This window comes from Lepisosteus platostomus, chromosome 2 (assembly GCF_059453375.1).
Source record: "Lepisosteus platostomus isolate fLepPlt1 chromosome 2, fLepPlt1.hap1, whole genome shotgun sequence".
Lineage (NCBI taxonomy): Eukaryota > Metazoa > Chordata > Actinopteri > Semionotiformes > Lepisosteidae > Lepisosteus > Lepisosteus platostomus.
Genome location: NC_142612.1, coordinates 54,412,963 through 54,429,992, shown reverse-complemented (window position 1 = coordinate 54,429,992; position 17,030 = coordinate 54,412,963). Strand labels below are relative to the sequence as shown.

The following is a 17,030-nucleotide window of genomic DNA, read 5'->3' as shown; positions in this document are numbered from 1 at the left end:
TTTTCCCCTGGCTTTTGCCAATCATGGCCTCCCAGTAATCCCCATTTATGAAGTGGCTTCATCACTCTGTTCTCCTCCCCACCGGTGCGTGGTGAGCATACTGGTGCACTATGGCTGCAATCGCGTCATCCATGTGGGGCTACACATTGGTGGTGGTGGAGGGGAGTCCCCATTACCTGAGAAGCGCTATATAAGTATAAGCAATTATTATTATTAAATATATTTGTACGTAGAAGAGAATGGAAGTGGACAAAATGAGGATCTAACCTTCCTCTTTTAACTTCTGTTAAAAATTTCTTATGAGAAAAATGTAACATTCTACACATGTGCTAATGAAAGCATTATGCGTCATTATAACCCGCCTACTCCAGTACAGTTTTCTGCTCAGATTCTTCCATTCCTAAAGCTTTAGTTACAGTTTATAGTACATACTGGAAGACATCCCTAGTACCGGAAAAGATACGTTCAAGATGAGTAGGAAATTTACCATCATTTTCATCCTGTTAAGTAAGTTCTGTATACATTTTATTAACATTTTTTTTATTACTGTATACATCTACGAATCAATTTAATCTGTTCTATTTTGGAGTTGCATATACAGTTGGTTTGCATTTCGTCTTTGCTTATAAAATCTTTTGAAATCTTTTGAAATATGAGAAATCGAATAAGCTTCAGAAAAATTCACCTATGCAGTGGTATACTAAAATCTTGATCTAACTAATATTTAATGATACTCAACAATTCTGAAACAAATATTTGTATTTTAGTTCTTCTGCTAGTATGATGTATATCTTTCTCAGTACAAGTACTACATAAATATTGTTGTTCCAGGAAAGCAGAATGGAACAAAAAGTCTGTCTGGCCCTTTAAAACTAATTTTTATCTTGCAAGCCTTCGAAGTGGGTATTGTTCAACAGTAAGGGATAAGACATGTACAGTACTAGACAAGATTCATAACTCTGTAGAATTCATTTTGCAGCTGTGAAGTGGGTTAAATCTGAATATCTGAAAATCTGAAAAATGTGAATATCAGGGGCAGTCTTGGTTGTCCATATGAGTGGAACTCTGATTCAAACAGTATTCTAAATGATCTGGGTAGAATGACTCTCTAATTTAGTGCATTTTACAGTGTTCACAAATTTCCGAACAGTTAAATTCCATATGTAACGACAGGTTTTGCATGATACAGAAGAACTTCAACTTCAGAGAGATTGCCATTTTCATTCTTTTTTAAATGGTCAAGCAGAAAAATCTAGAAAACCTAAATAAAGAGCTATGACCATCAGTAATTCCTTAAAAAAGGATAGATAATTATTTGAATGCCTTTTCATTTCAACAGACATCGGCTGTACCCAACATTCTCGGGTAGCAAATAACCAACATGATATTACCTGTGAAGCGTCGGACAAAGGCTTGCTCTGGTATAAACAGTGTCCAAATCACAATCCTGTGCAGATTGAGAAAGCAGAAATCAAGCAAGAAAACTTTCAGAAGAGGAATATTACAGCAACGTATTACTGTGCTAAAAAAATCAAGGATGTGTACATATTTGGAAAAGGAAAAAATAGTGAGTATAAATCCTGGATAAAAGTTCAACGATACACTCAATGATGAACATGTAATCTACAGGAGATCTACAGTATAAGCAATGTGAAACCTGTTGAGAAAAATCATAACATCACATTAACTGAAACACTGAAGCTTATATTTGTTACCTACTTCCAGTTAGTTGTCATAACCAATAAACAAAGTCCAAGACTCTCTGACAATTCAGATAAAAAATACCAAATTTTTCTGCATATTTTTTGATCAGTCAAGGAATTTAAAATCTCCCTTTAGAGTTAGCTGGAAGTTTACCCAAAATGTATATTATGGGTGAAGAGATAATGGGCAGACTTGCTTGTAATTAGAAGAAAAATTGCACATTAGTTTGAATTGTGGGAAGACTTTTATTATTCTCGTTATCCCAGCAATTACAGTAGTTAAATAATATTACTAATAAATAGAAGCACAGTTATGTTCAAACACATTTTATTTATCATTATTTTCTAGAGCAGGGGTTCTCAAACTTTTTGGACCAAGTACCACCTACAAGTCATCATCTCATAGGAACCCCAGAAAATCTCACTGAGCAACATGAGCGTGCGCACGCACACACTCACACACATATACAGTATAATAAAAATAGCACCGAGCACTTGTTCCAACACTTGCTAACGCTAGCAGTGCTGTCTGTGTCAGGTTCAGCAGAAGAGCTAGTGTTGGTGGCCCATAGGGTTACCATATGTCTGGATTTCCCCCAACATTTCCTCTATTTTGATCCCTATATCTCCGTCTAGGGGGAAATTTTCAAATATTTCCGGGATTTTTGAGCCCATTGTTTTCACCACGAAGAATAATTAACAAAAGTTTTAAAGATAGTTAGAAAGAGAGAGAGTGTCTTAACCTCTCTAGTTCACCTTGGGACCTTTGTGGAAAAACAAATTCTCTGTTTTTGAAGTGGAAGAGAGCTGAATGTTTGGTCTGTAAGCCTCGTACTTTTGTCTCCTTGGCGAATAAAGGTGTACTTGACTTGCAAGCTCATGTTGACTCAAACACAAAAAGGCAATTCGAGGAGAGAGTTCGTCACCCAAATTAACAGATTATGTTGTAAAATATAAAATTAAAACACAGGATACTGTTACTGCAGCAGAGGGGACATATGCATTTCACACAGTTAAACATCATCACAGTTACTATACCAATGAACATAAAATGTGGGATATTTAAAAAAAAAACATTCCAACCCCTTCCCACATAAGGCAATAGGAAAGTTCCTCAGGGTGTCCTCTTTTTTATGTTCAAATATGGTAAAACCCTAGTGGCTGATGTAAAATCAGTCTCGTTCTCAACGGGTGTGCATGATTTATCGGAGCTAGCGTCAGTACTCTTGGCGTCTATTCCTTTCAGCCACGACATAATACTTGATTTTTACAAGGTATTTGTTTTTGATCACTTGTTCCGTTGGCGAATGTGGTGCTGAGCTCTGAAAGCTCGAGAGGAGTACGAGCACTCAAGTATTAGCATGTGCTGTATCGACGTAGCTAAGTACGTAGGCTGCGTATTTGACACAAACTAATTTTATTCAAATAGAAAATACGAAAGTTTCACTTTTGGACTCTGCGGCTCAGTCAACGGTAGCAGGGATTTCACTGCACTGGATGAACTGTTTAAGGAAAAGCCTTTGTTAGCAAGTCTTAGGTCTGAGTTTTTTAAGGCCAGACAGGGAATTGTGGCATCTTTGGAGGCATTTATCCTCTGCTTGTGTGAGCTGTTTAAACATTGGAGGGCAGAAGAACCAGGGGGCTCTTTAAGCATGGAAAACACACTTCGTGAACAGTTTCTAGTGGGTCTGCAGCCAGGACCCCTACAGAAGGAGCTACAGTGTCAAGCTCGAAGGGAGCCCGCCCTGACCTTCCAGGATTTGGCCCGAGAGGAATGGTTGCTACAAGAGGAAGGCTGGGGGGGAGAATCCGAAGCTGCAGCCAGTGCCACCATCACCACACTCCCCCTGGCCTCAAATGGACCTGCACCAGGACAGTTGGCAGATGCCTTACGTACTGAGTTACGACTGGAGCTCCAGCTCCATCTTAAAGCCTTCCAAGCCCATGTCTCTTGGCAGTCCCTGGGTGAGTGGGCGAGGATGTTCACCATATGCCAGTGGAAGGGAGGCTGGAAAGAATCCGAAGGACGAATCGGGATGGCCAGGCTGACATGACAGATTAGTCCAGATTCCTCCAAACAGTGAAATGGTGGTGTGGGCCCAGGTCCCAGAGTGTTCCCAGCGAGGGAGTCACTGCATGTTAGTGGAGTGGCAGGTGGTTAGGTCCGTGGGCTGGACCAAGGACGGACGGGTCCCTGTGTGCATACAGAACTTGTGCATACAGAACGTGCGGCACAGTGGCACTGTCGCTAAGGATCTGTGCCTGTGGTTGCAAGGTTGCAGGTTCAACTCCCGCAGTCGGCAGAGGAATCCTACTGTACTCTGTTGTGGCCCTGAGTAAGGCCCTTTACCCCAGCTGCTCCAGGGATGCCATATAAATGGCTGACCCTGTGCTCTGACCCCAAGCTTCTTTCTGTCTGTGTGTCTCATGGAGAGCAAGTTGGGGTATGTGAAAAGACAAACTCCCAATGAAAGAAATTGTGTAGGGCCACTAAAGTGATTTTATCTTATTGCTTGGAACTCCCTTCACGACAGCCATTGGCAGAGTTGAGTAGGACTGCAGAAGATGATGTATAGAATGATCGAGATGTCTTTTTACAGACACTACACTGTCACAGACAGAGTGGTACTCTACTTTGGACCTGGCCAGCGGATACTGGCAGGTGGAAGTTAGTGAACAGGACAGGGAAAAGACTGCCTTCACCACTCCACTGGAGCTGTACGAGTTTGAGCATACAGTATGCCTTTTGGACTGTGTAATGCCCCTGCAACCTTTCAACACCTGCTGCAGCACTACCTTGGGCCAATGATAAATGAGTCACTACTGATATATCTAGATGATGTGATTGTGTACTCACCCACCTTTGAGACTCACCTGCAGCATCTGGAACAGGTGTTTGAGAAACTGAAAGATCATGGTTTAAAACTACAACCTCAGAAATGTGCTCTCTTCCGCAAAAAGGTAAAGTACCTGGGGCATGTGGTCAGTAAAGCTAGAGTTGAGACTGACCCTGAAAAAGGATCTGCAGTAAAAGACTGGCCACCTCCTGTGACGGTGTGCCAGGTGCGCTCGTTTCTGGGTTTCATGGGATATTACCGAAGATTCATCCCAAGGTTTTCAAAGATTGCAGCCTCATTGAATGCCTTATTGTGTGGCACAGCTGCCCTCGGAAAAAAAGGAAAGGAGGTGGATTGGACACTGGCCTGCCAGGAAGCTTTTGAGACACTGAAGGAAAAGCTGCTCAGTGCCTCAATCCTAGTTTATGCAGATTTCAGACGGCCATTCAAGCTTTACACTGATGCCAGCCTCGAGGGACTGGGGGCAGTGTTGACCCAAGAGCAAGAAGGAGTTGAGCGGGTCATTGCATATGCCAGCAATAGTCTCCATCCTGCAGAACGAAACGATCAGAACTATAGTTCGTTCAAGCTTGAGCTGCTGGCTTTGAAGTGGGCAGTCACAGAGAAATTTAAGGACTACCTGTGGGGAGCAGAGTTTACGGTGTTTACAGATAATAACCCCCTAGTGCATTTGGATACTGCCCACCTTGGTGCAACTGAGCAGAGGTGGGTGGCTCAATTAGCAAACTTTTCATTTGATATTAAGTATAGACCAGGGGTGCTCAACCGTAATGCTGATATATTGTCAAAGAGGCCCACAGGTATTGCCAAGGTATCCGCTTGAGCACAGCAGGCCGCTCCAGGAGAGGCAGGAGCAGGAACTGGATTACTCCCAGAGTTTTTTGCATGGGGGCCCTGACAGCAAGAGGATCCTGACCTACAAGTAATATGGGAAGGAATTGAGCAGGGGAAATACAGCCAGGAAGTAAAGCAACACTGCTGTCGAGCAGGGGTCCAGAAGTATCTCCTCCTTTGGAGTAAGATGAAAGTTCAAGAGGGGGTGCTGGTCCTAGAGACAGAGGGGGCTGGGCGGGCTGGTAAGAGTATGCAAGTAATTGTGCCCCCAAGATAAAGAAATGAGCTCTGTAGAGAATACCATGAGGCAATTGGTCACCTAGGTGGTCAAAAGGTGCATTTAGTTTTACGGCCATAGGGTGCTCATCCGGAACTTTAGGAGCCAAGCCAAGGGTAAGTTAGCTCCTCGGTGGGGGCCAGAATTCCATGTGGTAGTGGTAGAGGGAGAGCCGGAGAGTGAACAAAGAAGTGATAAGGGCCCATAATACCTAAGCTCGGCACTCTTACACCCCTCTAACAACACAAGTAAAATACTAGGAAAACACGTTTCTGACAGGGATAGTGGAAACCCTGTCTGAGGGGGATTGGCAGAGGGGAGGAGTAAAAACATCTGAGCCGGAACAGAGCGTGCTCCCGATTCCCACAAGACCCTGGAGACGACACAGGCAGCACAAGGGAAGATGCAGAGTGCAGGACCACGGAGGCAAGGACCTATTGGTTCAGGAACTGATGACCACGGGAGACATTGGCATTGGAACAGAGGTACTGTACAGAGACTTTTAATACCTGAAGGCAAGGAGCAAAGAAACTGGCTCAGCTAGCCGATACAAACTGAGGGGAATGGAATATAGCCCGGGGGAGGATTTCTAGTGTAACCTGAAAAGAGACTGGGGAAATTGGACTGGGTAGTACCCTTCTCCTTCAAATGGGTCATCAAAAACTTTCCAGGTACCAAGAAGAAATGTTCGAGTGGTCTCTTTTCAGTACTTTACAGAAAAGACTGCTGTCCCCCTGGATTTATTATGACCCTTGGAAGAACCTTTTGTTGCTGCAAATGCTGTTTTCGTTGTGTCTTTGGGTGATAGCGAATGTGAATGTAGTTAGAAACTAAAGACGGCACTTATGCGATACAAATGCTTGTCGCTTCTGTGTGTTTGCATTGGTGATTCTATGAGATAAACAGAACCTGTGGTAATGTAGAGGGGCCCTAGCACTCCGTTTGTATTTCTAGGTGGCGTAGTTGAACAAAAGACAGGAACATTCCTTGCCCAAAGGGTTCAATAGTTCTCCAAAGTTGGGAAAGCAGAGACATCACTTGCGTTGATTTTATTAACAACAGCTGCAGCCTTTTCTAGCAGTGATCTTGTCAGATATGTCAAAAATTGTTAAAGAGAGCCCCTGCTGTCCCATATTCAGCTCATTCTAATGTGAGAATATATCAGCCAGGTTGGCTAATTTTACCAGCCACACTGGATCATCAAATAGACTTGCCAAGGAGATTGCTTCTCATGCAAAAACATCTCTATCTTGGAGTGCAACTTCATGAGCACTTTGTCCCTTGATAACCATATCACTTCAGTATGTAGCAAAAGCTGCACATGTTTGCTGCCCATTTAATTACAAAGCACACTGAACAGATGTGAATTCATTGGTCGAGCCTTGATACAATTCACAACTTTGACAGCAGAGTCAAACAGATTTTAAATCATCAGGCACTTTCTTGATTGCCAAAGCCTCACGATGAATGCTGCAGTGTGTCCACTTTATATCTGGAGCAACCTCTCTAATTCATGCAATGCTGTGTCTGCCTGTTATCGCTCTAGCGCCGTCTGTACAAACTCCGACGCATTTTTTTCAATCGGTCGATGTCATTCTCTGTGATAAATTCATTCAGAAGCTGAAATATGTGCTCTCCTGTAGTTCTTGTTGGTAGCGGCTTACAGAACAGAAAGATCAGTACTCTTGGCGACTATTCCTTTCAGCCATTACATAATACTTGATTTCTGCGAGGTTTTCATTTCCGATAAATTGTTCTGTTGGCGCTGTTGGAGAAATTCTTCTACGTTTCCCCTTAAAAGACAATCTGGAGTCCATCTTAGAAGTTAAAAGAAGTTTTTATTCTCCTAACCCCCTATCTGCTACAGATAAACTTCTTTTAATACAATTGGTCACTTAGGTTCGTAGCACACATTCCTATACAATGGTATAGAATTACTGTACATAGTAGCTCTCGTGTCCACTCAAGTATTAGCACATACTGTATCATCATAGCTAAGTATGTAGGCTGCGTATTTGACATAGAAACTAAGTTTATTAAAATAGAAAATATAAAAAACCCATCCCAATTTTTAAGTGCACACAACAAATTTCCAGGGTCATTTGGCGTACCACCTGCGGGCGCTCTGCGTACCACTGGTGGTACGCATACCACAGTTTGAGAACCATTGATGTACAGTATTTACAAACAAGGCGTTTCAGAGGCCTAACATTCTGGTCACCTAGAAAACCCCAGACTGCTATTAAGTATTAAACTCATAATGCCTACAGAGGCCACACAAGAGATGAGCTGCCTTCTAACTAAATACAATGCAACTGCAGTTAAATCTCCCTCTCTGCACCTCGGATGCCACAAAATAAATGGGAGCCTATATCCCTATCCATAAAAATGCACCCTAAGCAGGAAAGACGTTTCTAACTAAGATAATTTAGCCAGGAAATACAAGTTCCCTAAAAACACAGAACAGCATGCTCTCTCTAGCAAGGGTCAAATACTGGGCTCCAGTCAGATTTGGTTTGGATGATCATGAAGCAGAGGCTCTCGCCTGGTGCAAACTTCAAGTCCCAACTGCTCCGGACTCTTCTCTCCTTCCTTGTTCCATGCTTCTTGTTTCTTCCCTTTTTTTCTCTGTGCTCTTAATGTAATCTTATATTGTGTATTTCTGTACTGCTCATTGACAATCATTAACCCACAACATACCTAGGTACACTAAGGTAAGGTTTACAATTGTTTCTGCTCAAGGGACCCCCCTGACCTCAGCAAACATCCTCTCTGCTTTGAAGTTTGAACTGTTTACTCTTCCAAGCATCACAAACTTTATCTAAAATCTAAGTGACACTTCTCAGTCACCTAAAAGCTGTAACAATAGCAAAAACTAAAGTTACACCTAACATACTCCCATTGATACAGTATACATTGTATATGAGACAGCTTGTGTCATTTCTTCAATCCTAAGTGAAGTCATTACCTATTCTTTGGCCTGTGCCATATGGAAAAATGTAAACTGTCAGTACTCTGTTCAAGGTTCTGTCTTTAATTTCACACACTTGATTTCACTGACAGTTAAAACCAGCTTCAATATTCCAGGTGGAGTTTGCAGCCCACAGCTAGAAGACAAAAGACACCCTTCAGTGAGTGTTCCCCTTGGAGGCAGCTTTCACCTGAATTGCAAAATGGATGGAAATGATGTTTACTTGTATAACCAGCGCACAGCTGATCCTCCAGTTGTGATGATTATGTTTTTCTATGTAACTGCTCTGCCTGATCCAGTCTATTACACAAAGCCTGACAGTGCTTTTCAGATCTTCAGACAAGATGACACTATTCACCTAAACATCACTAAGGTCACAGAAGATCACACTGGAGCATATTACTGTGCTCAGAGAAAACAGAAGCCAAGCTCTAGACAGTGGGAGCTCCACTTTACAGCTGGGAAAACACTCTTAAGTAAGTAATTTGCACGAAACAAATGATCTCCCAAAAGTACAAGGTGCTACAGTAGAGCTTTTATATGATTTATCCAGGAAAAAACTTCTCATTAAAATCTGGTCAGGGTTTTGTGTGTATTTTCAAGATGATAAATGGTATTATGTAATATTTAGTGCTATGACATTGATATGGAGCATTTCTAAAGATAAATATAGAATACTTGGAGAGAGACATACAAACCCAGAATTATTCAAAAGCGCTTACAGTATGCTTGGGCAATAATGACATAAGACTTTAAATGTGATACCACTAGAAACCTCTCATACTGTTTTACATTTTCATCTGTTTGTTAATTTCATGTTTGTATTTACAGATTTGCAGACATAGCACCTTAAAAACTTTTGCTAAACAGTAAATGGGGACAAAATTAATTCCATGAAAGCAAGCGTGGGTAATAATACTGTTTCTTGTAACCCTGAACTCCGTCTTCTCACTTTATTTGCTTGACTTGCTCTGCTTTAAAAAACAGAAGAGTGAAACCACAACACCACATCTGCACCATGTGAGACAGGATGTACAAATGAGGAAGGTTAGAAGGTGACTTTAACACCTTGCACATAAACATTTTTAAAACATTGAGTTATACAGCAAAATGTCCAAAAGTCTTTGTAAAGACTTTAAAGTATTGTATTTTCACCTTCTAAACATCGTTTGACCAGAATGGTCTTTTACAGAGTTCGATAAAATGGAGCACATTTTCCATGAAAGAATCTTGATTCTTAAATTTTATTTCTTCACCTTTCTGGAAATCTAAAAAAGACTAGGAATGGCTTTGGAATTTGCTGTAACTGCTGATTTATGTGTACAGTGTTGAAACATGTAGACCTTTGGATGCTAATATATGAAATGTGTGTGTGCATACTCTTCTCCGAAGCAAATAAAAGTGTGTGTTTTAAAAAAATACCCCTGTTAAATTTTAATATCCGTAAAATATGGATATGATGCAAAAAATAAAAACAGCTAACAAGCACTTCAAATATTTTGAAGTCCTATAAGGTAGTATTTTTTTGGGGGGTTACAAGCTTTTGTTGATTCATAATTTATCAGAAAATTAATAGTAATGTAAAACCTTTTCACAACATACAGTATGTAAACTGTATATGAATATATAATATCTTCCATGGAACACCTTTGTGCAATCACATCAGTTAAGACAGTGGAGGCTCTGTTAATTACAATGAATGCTCTAATCAGTATTATAGCCTGATCTAATCAGTGAAAGACCCATTAAATGTTTTTTTTCATAAAGTTTTTGTTTCTAAACGGTAATGATCAGAACTCAAGACTGTTATGGTTTTGATCACTGAAAGAGTTAAAATGTCAGCCAAACAAGCTACTCAAATAACAGTTTCTGATTGCATAAGTATTCGGTTATTTAAAAGTGCACTTGGCAGAAAACCTTTGTCAGCAGTTGCTGCTGTTTGTGTTTGGGATGTGTATCTATCTGTGTTGCACGGTGGGATGATGTAATTATATCTATTCCTGCTGACAAACTTTCTCCAGTTCTGACTACAGTTTGATGGACTGTAGTTGTCGAGCCTCACCATTAACGTTTTATTGGATTCAAGTCAAGACTTGTCAAGACTGGGCCTCTCAAGGGCACAAATTCTCGGACCACTTCAGTGTGGCTTTGGCCTTCTGCTATAGGTCATTCTCCAGCTAATGTGTAATTTTTCAGCCCATTGTTTGGGCATATCTTGTCTTATTCAAGCTGGTTTTCCTATAGAATCCTGACAAAACATCTCCATCCCTGTTGATGAGGAGATTCCTCATACATGATGCCTCCACCCCCATGCTAGACAGCAAAGATAGTGCTGACTGGGTGATGTGCTGTGTGGGGTTTGTGCCACACATACAGTAACACTTTGTATTGAGACCAAAAGGTTTTTCTCTTGTCTGATCATTAAACTTTCTGACACATGTTTGTAGTATTTCCATTCAACCATACTCGTCCAGTTTGGGTAGGAACCAGGATATTTTCAATATATGAACACGGACAGCCATCTCAGACAAAGAACTTTGCAGATACTGTACTTTTAAGTCACCCTTGGCCTCACATTGGCCTAACCAGGGTCCTGTCTGTTGCTCCCGATTTCGGTAGTGTTTGGACAGTATGATGATCATTTAACTTCCTGTATCAAAAGTGCTCCTAATCTGTGCTGCTATTCCACTTTATTCTTGATAAAATAAATAAGATGTCATATTAATGCTAATTTCTTGTGTCACTATGTGACCTGTAGCTTGAAATTCAATACCTTCAGAGTAGGTTACCAGAGTAGGTAAACTCAGGCTCCTACAGAGACTCATGCATGTGCTCTGAAACCAGTTAAGCCACTTAAATCACACAGCTTTTTAGGTGACTTTTTAATTGAACAAAAGTTCAGGAGAAATGGCAACAGCCAAGTTCAGTCAACGTCAACTGTCAGTATTTCATAATCACTCCTGATGTCATTTCACATTAAAAATATAAATAATATTCATAATCCCCTTCTCTCCTTCACATGGGGTGGGGCAGTGGCACCGTGGCTCAGGCTCTGCGCCTGTGGCTGGAAGGTTGCTGGTTTAAATCCCATGGCTGGCAGAGGAATTCTACTCTGTTGGGACCCGGAGCAAGGCCCTTAACCCCGACTGCTCCAGGGGTGCTTAATAAATGGCTGACCCTGCACTCTGACCCCAAGCTTCTCTCTCCCTGCCTGTGTCTCATGGAGAGCAAGCTGGGATATGCAAAAAGACAAATTCCTAATGCAAGAAACTGTATATGACTAATAAAGTGATCTTATCTTATACACTATGACACCTGTACCCCTCCTCTATTCTGCCTCCACCTCTGCAGCAGCCCCTGGGGTGCTGTCCTGGTGAATTTAAATCAGTCTTTTGCACTTGAACCAACCTAGTGTTGCAGTACCAAAGAGCTTGAGGATTTATGCAATTGAAAATCATGTTTAAATCATTTTTCTTTAAACATCCTATCTGACTGCAAAATGTGGAAATCTAATGGGTGAATATTTTTTTGCAAGGCTCTGCTTGCACAGTAAAAATGATCCCGTAGAAAGCCTTTGCAATGATGTTTGTAGGTTTTGTTTTAATTCTGTCTTTATTCCTTCTAGCAGTGGCAAGCTCGGGCTCTAGAATTTGTTCATCCTGTTGGATTCTCCTGCTTCTTTTGGTTTTGTTTGGACATAAATAAAACAATGAAGGAGGAACACACTCCACAGTAGTAAGCTTTAAAAATGTTATTGTTATTGATGTTAAGTAATGTTTGCTCATTACAGAACTAGGGCAACACAAAATCCTATTCTTATACTGTAATGGGATCTTAATTTTCTCTAATAATGCGTTGAACATAAAAATGAATATCCACTAAGTAGCCTTTATGTTTGTAGTTTTGTATTATTACCTACTGTATACTGTTTAAAAAATCCCTTTTTATCAATGTTTAATACATTATAGGTTCCATTATAATGCGTTTGTCAACAGGATGTATTTAATTGAGCCATATAAAGTAAAACTAGTATGAAGCATTTCTATAACATTGGTGGATTTTCATTTTACAAGAAGATATTCTTGAAGATTGTTCAGAGCTTTGATTTTTCAAACAATATTTGAAAATGTCATTGTATATGGAATTTGTTGTTATTCTAGCATGTTATTTTATCATCTTTCTTCACAGATCTCAAGTCTTTCTTGAAAACACAATCAGTCTTTGGGTCTCCCCTCGAGTTCTTTATCTCCAAAGAACTACTGTACAGCTATTTCTGCCTTACTTACAAGCCATTTCCACTTACCTACAGGGGGATTCTGACACTTTTTTACAATAAGATTATACTTTGAAAATAGAAACATATTAAATGTTGTTACAAAATTTGATAGATCTTATTCTGCTGCTCATTTTCATTGAGAAAATTCTTTAGTATGTTTGTTTTAACTTTGATTAGTGCTGAGCGTTTCAATGACTTCTCTTCTACAATATTTTCACAGGATCCCAGAGTCCGTCTGTCCATTCTGGGTCACATAAGGACACACCTCCACATAAATACAAGTGTTCATGACCAACAAATGTCATCACAGCACATTTCTTCAGAAAGACCGGTGCAAAACATACCAGAGGATACATGCGGAAACTATTTGGAAGCACATTAAAAACTAAGAATATGAAACACCTCTTTATCAAAGGGCAGTGAGAGTATGAACTAGCCATGTGGTTGGTGCTCATACTTTGGCTTCTTTCAAGAAACAGGTGGTTAATATCCTTAGATCAGCTGACTGCCAACTACCAAATGAGATTTGTGGGTTTTTTATGTTAAAAGGAGACCACCTTTTTGTGTAGATGTTGTGTATTGTTTAGTTTGTACCAATACATAGAATTTGTAATGATTTTAAGTTTCTTTGTGCCAAAACACCCTATTACAGAACAGAATTAAGAAATTGCAAAAAAAGGACAATTATGAAATGATGAATTTGAATTGAATGTCCACAATTTCTGTAATAGAGAGTTGATAAGCTATACTACTGCTTAAATGTAAATGTGACTAATTAAATAAAACAAACGTATTGAATGGGGTTTGAAGCTGAGCACAAAATAATAATAATTCCTTACACTATACAGTACTGTAGCTCTTTTCTGGACGCTTTACAGGTAATGGGGGACTCCCCTCCACCACCACCAGTGCGCAGCCCCACCTGGATGTTGGATGGATAATGAGCTGCCACCTTTGGACAAAAACAATGTTTAACAATCTAAGTCAAGGATCTTCTGTCACTGATTAATGTCTTTCAGGTGCTTAAACAAAAAATACATAGTGGCCTTACAGGTGGATATCCAGGTTTGGAGCTGATTATGGTTATGTACTTTAAATATGCAATCAGATGATCGGCACTGTAGTATTCAGTGGTATTGATAACAAAGTACCCATGTATATCATCTATCCAGCTCATGAATCTCAGGTGAATACATGAAGGCTTGTTTGCTTCCAATAACTAGTTAAGTGCTTTCGGAAGTCAGAACAGGGCTAAGCTACGTTCTTCACTGTTGTTCAGTGTTGTCTGTGTTTCTGGGATTTCATTCACACACCTGTGACATGCTAATGCAGTAGCTTCTGTCTCTTAGTCTTTAGACATACATACTGTAAGCAAATTCTTCTCATTTAAACACCTGTGCCTCAATCCATTTTATGGAGTTTGAGAAAAGAAAAATTTGTTCAAAAGAGCAAATTCAGAAACGTTGCACAGCTCTAAAAACAAGAGACAGGTCAAATTGAGAACGTCCTTCCATCCACTTCCTAACCACTTATTTCAAAACGGAGTCACAGGGAAGCTGGAGCTATCCCAGCAGGAAATGGGTGCAAAGCAGGCTAACCCTGGATGGGATGGGAGTCTAGACCATCACAGAGCACACACAAACACACTCACACCAGGCTCAGTTTTCCCTGATGTCAAAGGAGAAATGCAATGCAACTTTTATATTCTGGGGTTAGACAGACCCAACATTGATGAGTGGAATTCAAACCACAATAAAAGTTAAATGTACAATATAACTTGCCAAACCTCAAATTTACATCTGAAAATAGATTAAATTTACAGGTAAATGCACATTCAGAAGGACGCAACAAAACATCAGGTGATGCGAAGCAGCCCTATGACATTGTACACAGGCAGGCTTGTGAATACATCTCCTTTAATCCAATGGAAACATTGCTCTCAGCTTTGAGACAGTTTTGCTGACAAATACTACTTGTTAAACTCTACATGCCGATCACGTTGGAACATTTCTGCAACGAAATGACTGCTGCACAACCTGTACTTATTCATTCCTACGTTGCATTACATTAGTCATCATGGTGACTAGTGAGCAGGAAGGGCTGCATCATGTCGCAATTCGAGCAATTCCCATAGCAAGACCAGCAGTTCGTGACAACAATTGCGACTTACAGTACTTTCACAAAGTTCACAATTTTGCGTTTCGTTCAATCAATTAATTTATTTTGTTACAAAGATTTAATAACCGGTCTGAGTAATTGGAACTGCAGTTCCCCTTTAACCTACAGTACCAGTACATCTTTGGACTGTCGGAGGAAAATGGAGGACCTGCAGAAATCCACACTGTGGCAGGTCGGCCTCAAACCCAGTTTGAATAAGGATGGCGACACAAAGAAGGCAGGAAGCAGGTATGCAGCTTCACAAGGCAGAGGCTTTATTGCCCTTTAGTTTATAAAATTGTGCTATTCAAAAGTTGAGAGATACAGAGAGAGAGAGACTGGAGATCAGAAATCCGAAACTTGTATTCACCAAGTACAAGATATACAAGGAATTTCTCTTGGTGCAGGTGTCAACTTATAAATTCCAATAAGATAAAGGCAACAAAAAATAAATCTACAGATAAAAACAAATCTCAGTGATACGTACAGTTTAAACGTATATACAGTTGAGTAATAAAATGTACAGTGAATACTGTGTATATTTACAGAAAATATCGGTAGCATGTGCCGTTAAATGAAAATGTACAACTGATCACAGAGGAGGGATGAGAGAAGTGTCCTTGTTTATAAGAACTATGGCCTGGGGGAAGAAGCTGTGCAGGTGTCGGTTAGTCCCGGTTTGTAGAGCTCTCACTCTTGGTCTCCGCTGAGAGGGAAATTCGCTGGAAGAGAGAGTGGCCGGGGTTGTGAGGGGTCAGCCACGATTTTCCCTGCCCTAAGAGGAAGAGGGAGCGCAGCTGCTAAGAGGAAGAAATCTAGGGGCTCCCCTTTTTATGGGGTGCAGTGGGAGAGGATAAGCTGCTAGGGAGGAGGTCAGGTCCCCCCCCCCCAGGTCCAGAGCCAAACCCAGGGCTCCAGCACTGCAGGGGAGCTATGCTAAACCACCGTGCCGCCTTTTAATCCAGAAATAAGATAACTTAAAACTGCCACCTCCCCGTTTTATAATTTTAATTAATCAGAGCATACAGATATTTTTACAAATGTCAAAAGATCAGAAAACACAAAAACATCTAGTTTTGAAATCCATCTAGCACTGCTAATAGCCTTAATGTTGTCATCCTTTTATCGAATCCTTTCTTACAAATGATAAGATTCACGCATTTCCTGTAGGTACAACATGAAATGGAAAAAAAAAGAAGTCTTTGCAACAAAGAAGGAATTCACACCTTTGACATGGTAGCTGTAAGCTTCGGCAAAGATTGCACTGATAAAGCAGATCAGCAAATGTGTTGACCTGATATCAAACAGCACCAACAACCACAATTGTTGCAAGATCACTCCTTGAGAGAGAGATTCTTCCGAATAAGCCTATTTGATGTAGGGAAACGGAACCGGATGCACACAGAGAAAAACAAGCAACATTCATTTGGAAGGAAATAAGTGGTGCCATACAACTGCAGAAGAAAAGCGAAGAAAAAAAAACTCTTAAATATAATGTTAAAAAAACCTCATGTGCCCCTCACATCAAAATATGAAAAACGGAATGTAGTGATTTCACTAAATCCTTTAGAAAGGCCCTGATTTGAGTCTAATCTGAGATTTCTTCTTTAAAATGTGGATTAAGAACACTTTAGATTCAGTTCAATTCAGATAAAAGTAAACAACCAGATAGGAATAAAGAAATATGTAATTAACAAATGTCTACATTAGGTCTTCAGCTCCAATGTCTTTTGTAATACGAAGTCTGTTTACCTAGTTTCAGTAAGTGCACTGGGGAGTGCTTTTCTCCTCAACTCAAAAACTAAGATTTGAAGGAGAGGTGTTCTGCCAGAGTGCAACAGCTTCACGTAAGTGTGATGGATACATCAACAGCTGTACTGGACAGCCCAAAAAGGTTTTGCAGCAGGAATTATACAGTTTGTGCCTGGTTTTTTGAGACAAGCCAGCTTAACAA

The 17,030-nt window shown here is 40.4% G+C and overlaps 1 long non-coding RNA gene across 1 annotated transcript; it reads left to right on the top strand.

Moving 5' to 3' along the window:
* Positions 1–343: 343 nt before the first annotated feature.
* Positions 344–13,722, top strand: LOC148676539 (uncharacterized). The gene is made up of 5 exons (XR_015927541.1): positions 344–507; positions 1,340–1,567; positions 8,760–9,119; positions 12,269–12,378; positions 13,140–13,722. It is a non-coding gene; the product is annotated as an uncharacterized LOC148676539 (long non-coding RNA).
* Positions 13,723–17,030: the final 3,308 nt, after the last annotated feature.